Source organism: Thalia democratica, unplaced genomic scaffold (genome assembly GCF_965202585.1).
Source record: "Thalia democratica unplaced genomic scaffold, ktThaDemo2.hap1.1 HAP1_SCAFFOLD_869, whole genome shotgun sequence".
In the NCBI taxonomy this organism is placed as follows: domain Eukaryota; kingdom Metazoa; phylum Chordata; class Thaliacea; order Salpida; family Salpidae; genus Thalia; species Thalia democratica.
In genome coordinates, this window is record NW_028139821.1 from 32,501 (window position 1) to 42,806 (window position 10,306).

At 32.3% G+C, this 10,306-nt stretch overlaps 5 non-coding genes across 5 annotated transcripts in view; all 5 read right to left on the reverse strand.

Moving 5' to 3' along the window:
- LOC145847293 (large subunit ribosomal RNA) overlaps window positions 1-443 on the reverse strand; it is a 3,631-nt gene extending 3,188 nt beyond the window's left edge. The window contains exon 1 of the ribosomal RNA XR_014371209.1: window positions 1-443. This exon is cut by the window's left edge and continues 3,188 nt beyond it. This is a non-coding gene — a ribosomal RNA (large subunit ribosomal RNA).
- Window positions 444-665: 222 nt separating this feature from the next.
- LOC145847284 (5.8S ribosomal RNA) lies at window positions 666-818 on the reverse strand. Its single transcript, XR_014371200.1, has one exon. It is a non-coding gene; the product is annotated as a 5.8S ribosomal RNA (ribosomal RNA).
- A 182-nt stretch (window positions 819-1,000) lies between these two features.
- LOC145847292 (small subunit ribosomal RNA) lies at window positions 1,001-2,808 on the reverse strand. The gene has a single exon (XR_014371208.1). It is a non-coding gene; the product is annotated as a small subunit ribosomal RNA (ribosomal RNA).
- Window positions 2,809-6,458: 3,650 nt separating this feature from the next.
- Window positions 6,459-6,577, reverse strand: LOC145847298 (5S ribosomal RNA). The gene has a single exon (XR_014371213.1). It is a non-coding gene; the product is annotated as a 5S ribosomal RNA (ribosomal RNA).
- Window positions 6,578-9,218: 2,641 nt separating this feature from the next.
- LOC145847281 (5S ribosomal RNA) lies at window positions 9,219-9,337 on the reverse strand. Its single transcript, XR_014371197.1, has one exon. It is a non-coding gene; the product is annotated as a 5S ribosomal RNA (ribosomal RNA).
- Between the last annotated feature and the right edge of the window lie 969 nt (window positions 9,338-10,306).

The window sequence follows — 10,306 nt, forward strand, 5'->3', positions numbered from 1 at the left end:
GATGGGCGCCTCCGTTTGCCTCCAAGCGGTTTCACGTACTCTTTAACTCTCTCTTCAAAGTGCTTTTCAACTTTCCCTCACGGTACTTGTTCGCTATCGGTCTCGAGCCAGTATTTAGCCTTAGATGGAGTTTACCACCCGCTTAGGGCTGCATTTCCAAACAACCCGACTCCGGGAAAACCGCTAGGACGAATTACGACCGCCGCCAAGGGCCTAACACCCGCTCTGGGAAAAGGCCTCGATCAGAAGAACGTGGGCAGTCGTTGGTTCGCCGCATGCTGAATTCCATACGCTACATTTCCTCGCCCTCCAAAAAGGCTCGGATTTAGCGCTGGGCTTATCCCGCTTCACTCGCCGTTACTAGGGGAATCCTTGTTAGTTTCTTTTCCTCCGCTTAGTGATATGCTTAAGTTCAGCGGGTCGTCCCGCCCGATCTCAGGTCAAAAGTGATGTACTATAAAAGTACATGCGCTTTGTACGTCGGCCTTTTGAAGTCACTTAACTTATTCTCGAGCACCTACCGTCGTTGCTACCTCACCCGAGGCCAGCAGGCTGCTCACGCTTCAGCTGTGAAATCGCCAGACCAGCTGTCTTTGACGACACGCTCCTTAATACAGAAACGAGTCGCAGGCACTTTCAAACTAATGAAAGGATCGGTGTGTTAAAGACCCTGAGACGGACGTGGCCCCAGGATTACCCGAGGCCGCAATACGCGTTCAGAATATCGATGCTCAATGTGTCCTGCAATTCACATTACTTCTCGGAGCTAGCTCCGTCCTTCATCGACGCTCGAGCCGAGTGATCCACCGCTAAGAGATCTCTCGTGTTAATCAATCTCAATGCAACCAAAAAATCGTGTTCAAAAAGAAGCGGCCGCGCCAGCACTTGCGTGCTGAATTATTACTCCCGCTGTCAGGAAGCAACGCGACCGAACTATAACAGTTACAGGGCTCGGTCCCTTCGAAGAAGAGACGTCGCTTGAAATCAAATTTCGATTCGTTAATGATCCTTCCGCAGGTTCACCTACGGAAACCTTGTTACGACTTTTACTTCCTCTAAATGATCAAGTTCGATCGTCTTTTCGAACACCGGCGAGTGCGTTGCCGCACGTACCAGGCTCAATCGGAGGACCTCACTAAACCATTCAATCGGTAGTAGCGACGGGCGGTGTGTACAAAGGGCAGGGACGTAATCAACGCAAGCTAATGACTCGCGCTTACTGGGAATTCCTCGTTCAAGGGAAACAATTGCAAGTCCCTATCCCTAGCACGACCGGGGTTCAACGGATTACCCGGACCTTTCGGCCTAGGGAACACACGATGATCCGGTCAGTGTAGCGCGCGTGCGGCCCCGAACATCTAAGGGCATCACAGACCTGTTATTGCTCAATCTCGTGTGGCTAAACGCCACTAGTCCCTCTAAGAAGTTGTCTCCGACCCAATGGGTCGAGCAGCTATTTAGCAAGTAAGAGTCTCGTTCGTTATCGGAATTAACCAGACAAATCGCTCCACCAACTAAGAACGGCCATGCACCACCACCCACAGAATCAAGAAAGAGCTCTCAATCTGTCAATCCTCGCTGTGTCCGGGCCGGGTGAGATTTCCCGTGTTGAGTCAAATTAAGCCGCAGGCTCCACTCCTGGTGGTGCCCTTCCGTCAATTCCTTTAAGTTTCAGCTTTGCAACCATACTTCCCCCGGAACCCAAAGACTTTGGTTTCCCGGAAGCTGCCGGACAGTTCTTAAGTTCGACACTGCCCGATCGCTAGTCGGCATCGTTTAAGGTCAGAACTAGGACGGTATCTGATCGTCTTCGAACCTCTGACTTTCGCTCTTGATTAAAGAAAACATTCTTGGCAAATGCTTTCGCAGTCGTTCGTCTTGCGCCGATCCAAGAATTTCACCTCTAACGGCACAGTACGGATGCCCCCGTCCGTTCCTATTAATCATTACCTCGTGCTCCGAAAACCAACAAAATAGAACCGAGGTCCTATTCCATTATTCCATGCAACATTATACAAGCGTAAAGCCTGCTTTGAACACTCTAATTTTTTCAAGGTAAACTTGCCGGACCACCGCAACACTCAGTTAAGAGCACCGCGAAGGCACCGACCAACAAGAACAACGAGGCCAGTGCTAGCCTTTCGACCGACCAACCTCGCCGTCCCTATATCCAACTACGAGCTTTTCAACCGCAACAACTTAAATATACACTTTTGGAGCTGGAATTACCGCGGCTGCTGGCACCAGACTTGCCCTCCAATGGATACTCGTTAAAAAGTTTAAAGTGTACTCATTCCAATTGCAGGACCTCGTACGAGGTCTGCATTGTTATTTTTCGTCACTACCTCCCCGAGCCGGGAATGGGTAATTTGCGCGCCTGCTGCCTTCCTTGGATGTGGTAGCCGTTTCTCAGGCTCCCTCTCCGGAATCGAACCCTGATTCTCCGTCACCCGTTACAACCTCGGTAGGCCGATACCGTACCGACGATAGTTGATAGGGCAGTTGCTTTAATGAGATGTCGCCAGCACTAGGCCGTGCGATCCGCAAGCTTATCCAGAGTCACCATTGTAACGACCCGAAAGCCGGTTAGTTTTGGTCTGATAAATGCGCGCCTCACGTCAGTTCGGCGCTTTACGCATGTATTAGCTCTAGAATTGCCACAGTTATCCATGTAAAAGCGTACAATCAAATGAACCATAACTGATTTAATGAGCCATTCGCAGTTTCACTGTACGTGAGCTCGTACTTACACTTGCATGGCTTAATCTTTGAGACAAGCATATGACTACTGGCAGGATCAACCAGATAACTATCCGAGGGCGTTTAAACCCGTTGCTCGACTGAGCGTTTTTACTGTATAAATACAGACCTTTTCTATCACTCGGCTTAAAAGCCTTGCGAACGTTACTGAAAGTCGGCGCCGGCCTTTTGCTGTTTAAAGCGCCAGCCCGCGTCGACTGCAGCATGCAGCTATACAACTGACTGTTCTTTCTCCCGACCAACCGTTTGCCTTCTGCCGGTTAACTCGTCAGCAGCAACACGCCATCTGTCTGCTGCAGTTACCCGCCTCGAGCCGTGCCTGCCTGCGTCGGCTACTCGTCTCGACGACTTCGCAAAGCTATAAGCCTACCGCCGCTGGACGCTTGTAGTTTTTCATACGCTGCTCCAATGCGTTTACATAGCACGTTCGCCGCCGCTGCAATAGCCGCGCCTCGGGTGCTAAACAGTAATGCTTTAAGCCCGCTTTCTCGCCAAGTCGACCGAACGCACAAACACGTCTCTCTCACTAGTGTAAAGTAATGCATACGTGTATGATGCTCAAATGTTGCTGTTGAACTTTTTTTGCCGATTTTTTTCAATTTGTTTGTTTCTTTTCAATTATTTTAATGTTTTAAGCTTATTTATGCTACGTTTAAATGTTTTAATACTTTTTTTATACTTTATTTAATATGTTTAAAAGAAATAAATAAAAAATAATATATATAAACTACTTTTTTTAATGTTTTAAATATGTTTGTTTATTATAAATAAACTTTATTTGTATTATTTTTTATTTAAACTTACTTTTTAAATCTTTATACTTGTTTTATCGTTTTAAGCACATTGCGATAAATATAATAAACAAAAAATTGAATGAAAATAATAATAATAATAAAAAAAAAAAAAAAAAACATATGCTTATTTTATATGTTTCATTTTATTTTTATTTAAACTTACCTTTCAAACCTTAATACTCGTTTTATTTTTTTAAGCAGATCGCGATAAATATAATAAACAAACAATTAAATAAAAATAAATAAAAATAAAATAAAAAAATCAAACAAAAGCTTATTTTATATGTTTCATTTTATCTTTATTTAAACTTCCTTTTAAACCTTTATAATTGTTTTATTTTTTAAGCACATCGCGATAGATATAATAAACAAACAATGAAATAAAAATAATAATAATAATAATAATAATAAATCATAAGCTTATTTTGTATGTTTCATTTTATTTTATTTAAAACTTACAACTTAAACCTTTGTATTTGTTCTATTCTTTTAAGCACATCGCGATAAATATAATAAGCAAACAATTAAATAAAAATAAAATAAAAAATCAAACATAAGCTTATTTTATATGTTTCATTTTATCTTTATTTAAAATTACTTTTTAAACCTTTATAGTTGTTTTATTTTTTAAGCACATCGCGATAGATATAATAAACAAACAATGAAATAAAAATAATAATAATGAAAAAAAAATCATAAACTTATTTTATATGTTTCATTTTATTTTTATTTAAACTTACTTTTTAAATCTATATAGTTGTTTTATTTTTTAAGCACATGGCGATAAATATAATAAGCAAACAATTAAATAAAGATAATAACAAATAAATAAAACAATACGGCTAAACTATAAAAAGAAAACTAAATAACTGATAAATACTTGTAAAACATTATTTGAAAAATTTATTTTGAAACACAACACGATTGATTTATAAATAATAATATAATTTTAATTTGTGTAGTTCATTTAAAGTAGTCTCCCTTTTTGCTTCTGGTTTTATTAGAGTTATATATAACAATAAATTGTGTAGTTTATTTAAAGTAGTCTCCCTTTTGCTTCTAGTTTAATTAAAGTTATATAACACATACTATAGTAAGTTAAATAAACTATAGTAACTTTATAAAACTACTTTACAAAATACATTTGTATAATTTAATAACTTTAAAATAACTATCAAGAATAAAATAGAATAGAATAGCTTTAAGTTTAGTATACAATTGGTATGTAAATTGTGTAGTTTATTGAAAGTAGTCTCCTTATTTGCTTCTGGTTTTACTTGAGTTACATAACGTTAAATAAACATACTTAATAAACGTAACCATCAATACTGTCATTTTAATAAAACTAAGTACAAATAACAATACAAATACAAGAACTTTAAAAAGCCTTCGCTTGTATCTGTTGGTAACAGTAAATAACCTATTATGACTCACAATACAAGAGTGCGAAATTTATTTTTCATTTGATTTTTCAGGTATTTATTTATTTGTGGAAATAAACTTTTTTATTACATTAGAAACTAATTGAATTTTTCCTCTAACTATACCTATTATTATATTTAGTATGCTTAAAAGTAATAAAATGAAACGTCGCGATTATATAATAAACAAACAATCAAACAAACAAAGAAATAAAAAAAAATATTTTTTTAAACTTATATTTCAACTATATGTCTTATTTTATTTTCATTTAAACTTACTTTAAACCTCTGTATTTGTTTATATATATTCAACACAATACGATTAAACTATAAGACAAACAACAAAATAAAATAATCACATTAATAAATACACTAAGCAAATAGCTAGAATAAATATAAATAGTTCAATATATACAATATATTTCTTCTATTTTTAAGTTACTTGTTAAACATATTTATTTAAAAATGTTTCTTTAGAATATAAAACTAACAGTTGTACAAATAAAGAAATTAAAAAGCCAAAACACATAACACTAACTTTTCATAAATTAGATATGCAAATATGAACAAAATAATAACTAAATTGTAAAGCTTTTGTAAACTGTGAACTTATAAACTTATAATAATAATTGCATATTCACTATTCACAATAGCTTTTTATTTAGTACACAACTGGTCTGTAAATTGTGTAGTTTATTGAAAGTATAATCCCGTTTTGCTTCTGGTTTAAATTAAGTTATACAACACATACTAAAGTAAATTAAATAAAGTAATTCACTACTATCTATTAAATAAAACCAATTTACAAAATACATTAATTTAAATTAAAGTGAATTTTGAACTTATAATAATAATTGCATATTCACTATTCAGAATTTCTTTAAATTTAGTCCACAACTGGTCTGTAAATTGTGTTGGTTCTATTCAAGTACTCTCCTTGTTTGTTTTGTTTTAGTTGTATTTATTTTTAGATACTAGCACATTCAATACACATAATAAAGTAAACCAAATAAACTCTATTAATTTAAACTAAGTACAAATACATTAAGTTAATACAAAACTTTAAAAAGCTTTTGCTAGTATCTGTTGGTAACAGTAAATAACTTATTATGACTCACAATACAAAAGTGCAAAATTTATTTTCGTTTGATTTTTCAAGTAGCCACGCTTTTATTTGTTTGTGGACAAAAAGACTTTAAAGTTTTAGTATAAAAGACTAATTGTATTAATTTTAACTCAGAAAATTGTACTCTACAAGATGGTGCCATTATTTTTTCGATATCTCAAACTGGTCAAACCACTTTTTTAGCGCTCTAATTGGTTTAAACAGCAAATAACGTTATCTGATTGGCTTGAGTTTTTATTTGCTAATAACTAGAATTTACTTTTCTTTTAAGCGTTAAAGAAATGTAAATAAACGAGTAATAAGTATAAATAGGTCAGAAAGAAAAATAGTACAAAAAAGATGAATTCAAAAAGCAAAAGCCTACGGCACGTGGTATTCCCAAGCGGTCACCCATCTAAGTACTAACCACGCCCGACACTGCTTAACTTCCCAGATCGGACGAGATGGGGTGTGCTCAGTGTGGTATGGTCGTAGGCGTTTGAAAGCGTTTACAAGCCTTTATAAACCCTTCGGTTTGTTTAAAAAACCTATTTGCACTTGATTTACAATCGATTTGATATTTTAAAATTATTCCTTATAAAATTTAACCTGAATTAACTTTTTTTTTGTTTTTTTAATCAACAGTTACTCCCAAACTGTACTAAAACTGTATTGTAACTGTACAAAAGTGTTTGTTTAAATTATTGTTATCTATAAATTACCTAAGACCAGGACAAGTAGAAGTAAAGTTTATTGAATTATTAAATAAATAAAATAAAATCGTAAAATAAAATAATACAATATGTTTACAATTTGTCATTGATCTATCCATTTATGTTATTGCATTACAAATACAAACATTTCATACATTCAAGAGTATTATTCATCAATCTTTTCAATATAATAAGTTTTAAATTTATATTTATTTTTAAATAATTCCTGACATTTTAGATTACCTGAGATTTTTTTTAATAAATTAATTTTAGTAATTAAATACTTGACGTTCTATTTTGTTTAATTTGATAACTCAACCATGCTTATTTTTTTTTTACTAATTTAAAGAACTATTAAACTAAAAAGACATTACATACAGCTTCTAAAAGTTTTAAACACCTTAAAAAATATTATTATTTTAAAGATATATTAAAGAACTAAACAGATATTACTCCTAAAAAATCTTGTTAATAATATATAAAAAGTACTCAAAGTCAGACTCGGAAATATATATACTGTTGTATATCTTACTTGAAGTTCACTGTAATTGACACTGAAAAATTGACACTTGAAGTTCACTGAAAAATCAACCTATTTATATAGCAAAATATTTCTTTATCTTTGTCGTGGCGCGGTGGGTCAGTGGTCTTATCAGCTGACTCATAAGCAGAAGGTTGAGAGATCGAATCCCGCTAGTCGTCACGAAACACCACTATCGTTCAATGTTCGGGCTTCAAATTCTTTGAGATTATACTGTACTATTTATCTATCTAACTAATCTATCTAACAAATGTTGTTCAATCTAGGTTGTGGGTACTTGGGTCGAGTAATGCCTTTGACTTACAATCTGTTGTGGATTGACAATATTCCTCTATCTATCAATAAACAAATCTATCTAATAAATGTTGTTCAATCTAGGTTGTGGGTACTTGGGTCGAGTAATGCCTTTGACCTACAATCTGTTGTTGATTGTCAACATTCCTCTATCTATCAATAATGATTATATTCAATATTAAATGTTGATTAATTCAGTTGTAAGAAAACCAGTGCGCTGGTTAGGTTGGGTAAGGCCTTCGACTTACAATCTTGGGGATTATCAACGTTCATCACAAGTACAGTAACGATCTCATTGAATTTCCAGTTGGAACATTGGATTGTAGTGGTGGCCTACTTTGTAGGTTTTTTGCCTAGTTTGTTTTTTGCCTAGTAGTGTTTGCCTAGTTTGACAAACTATTGTATATATATTGTACAACTTTATTTGTATTATTTTTTATTTTAAATTACTACTTATTATTAAAGAATTAAATTTTCTTAGAAAAAAAAAACTATGTATTTGAACTAATGCTTATTTTATATGTTTTGTTTTATTTTTATTCAAACTTACTTTAAACCTCTGTAATTTTTATACAATACGATTAAACTATATAACAGAAAAATAATTAAATAATCAAACTATTGAATAAGCAGTTAATTAGTGTGTTTTTTTATGCTTCTTTCATTTTTTAACTTACTTGTTAACCATATTTCTTTTATTAAAGTATAAAACTAACAGTTAACTAAATTATATTTATTATATTTAAAAAAAAACTTCTATACTAACTCTAATTTCAAGCATATTAAAACATACAAATTTTACCAACTAAATATTTATTTTTATTTTTATTATTATAATTTTCAAACATAAGCTTGTATACCTTATATACCTATATACCTCATATAGTAGGCTTGACATAACATAACATTATTTAATTCTTTTTGTTTGAAAATAAACTCATTTAGTTATTAGTAAATTACAACATAAATGTTTATAACAATAAAACTAAGATTTAGCTTTTGAGTTAGTAAACTTTGATAGTTTTCTTTTAATAGTTTAATAGTCCTTATTTAAGTTCAAACAAAATTGCTATATATTTAATACACATACAAAAGTAAACTAAGTAAACGTAATTCAATAGTTTCTATTAAGTAAAAGTAATTACAAATACATTAAGTTAATACAAAACTTTAAAAAGCTTTTGCTAGTATCTGTTGGTAACAGTAAATAACTTATTATGACTCACAATACAAAAGTGCAAAATTTATTTTCGTTTGATTTTTCAAGTAGCCACGCTTTTATTTGTTTTTTGGACAAAAAAACTTTAAAGTTTTAGTATAAAAGACTAATTGTATTAATTTCAACTCAGAAAATTGTACTCTACAAGATGGTGCCATTATTTTTTCGATATCTCAAACTGGTCAAACCACTTTTTAGCGCTCTAATTGGTTTAAACAGCAAATAACGTTATCTGATTGGCTTGAGTTTTTATTTGCTAATAACTAGAATTTACTTTTCTTTAAGCGTTAAAGAAATGTAAATAAACGAGTAATAAGTATAAATAGGTCAGAAAGAAAAATAGTACAAAAAAGATGAATTCAAAAAGCAAAAGCCTACGGCACGTGGTATTCCCAAGCGGTCACCCATCTAAGTACTAACCACGCCCGACACTGCTTAACTTCCCAGATCGGACGAGATGGGGTGTGCTCAGTGTGGTATGGTCGTAGGCGTTTGAGAGCGTTTACAAGCCTTTATAAACCCTTCGGTTTGTTTAAAAAACCTATTTGCACTTGATTTACAATCAATTTGATATTTTAAAATTAATCCCTTATAAAGTTTTAACTTGATGTAAGTATTTTTTTTATTAAAACCTATTTTTTTGGTGTTTTAATTACAATTACTCCTGTAACTTTATTTAAGACTTTTTTTAAAAGATTGTTAACTATATTCTATATTAAATACTATGATAATTAGAAGTAAAGTTTATTAAGTGATTAAACTAAATAAAAAATATTGTTAAAATAAACATGTTGTGTTTAGTTTGTTTACTATTTCTCATTGTTCTATTTATAGATGGTATTGTTTTACTTCAAGAATATTTATAGTTAGTTTCTAAAGAATATCTCATACTACATCAGATTTTACGATTAACTTAATTTTAGGTAATAAAATATTTGACGTTTAATTCAATAACTCAACTATGTTTATGTTATAAAATAATAGTATATAATACACATACATTATAATATAATAATATGTATAACTAGTTGTTTTACTTTAAAATGAATAATTAAGCGGAAGAATTAAAAGAACTCACATTTTTGAAGAGAGCGTGGAAAACCAGAATAGTCTTTTAAAACATTTATTAAATTATCGATAAATATAGAATACATATGAATTAAACATATAAACGTAACTGTGGTTGCTTAGAAACTAAACAAGAAATTTTTTAATAAAATATAAAATAGTTATTATATAGAATTAAAATAAAATAAAAGTAATATAAATTATATTTTTAAACTAAATAACAATTCACGAGCAATATTAGCGCAATGTCAGAGTATGAGTTTATAATAAAAGGAATTACTTCCTTGGTGTTGATACTTACCTTATTCAAATAGAATACATTTTCAGCAATCAGGCTTGTATTTATCTTAGCGCGCGTAACACAACGTTTGTGGGTTTTGGCACACTTTTG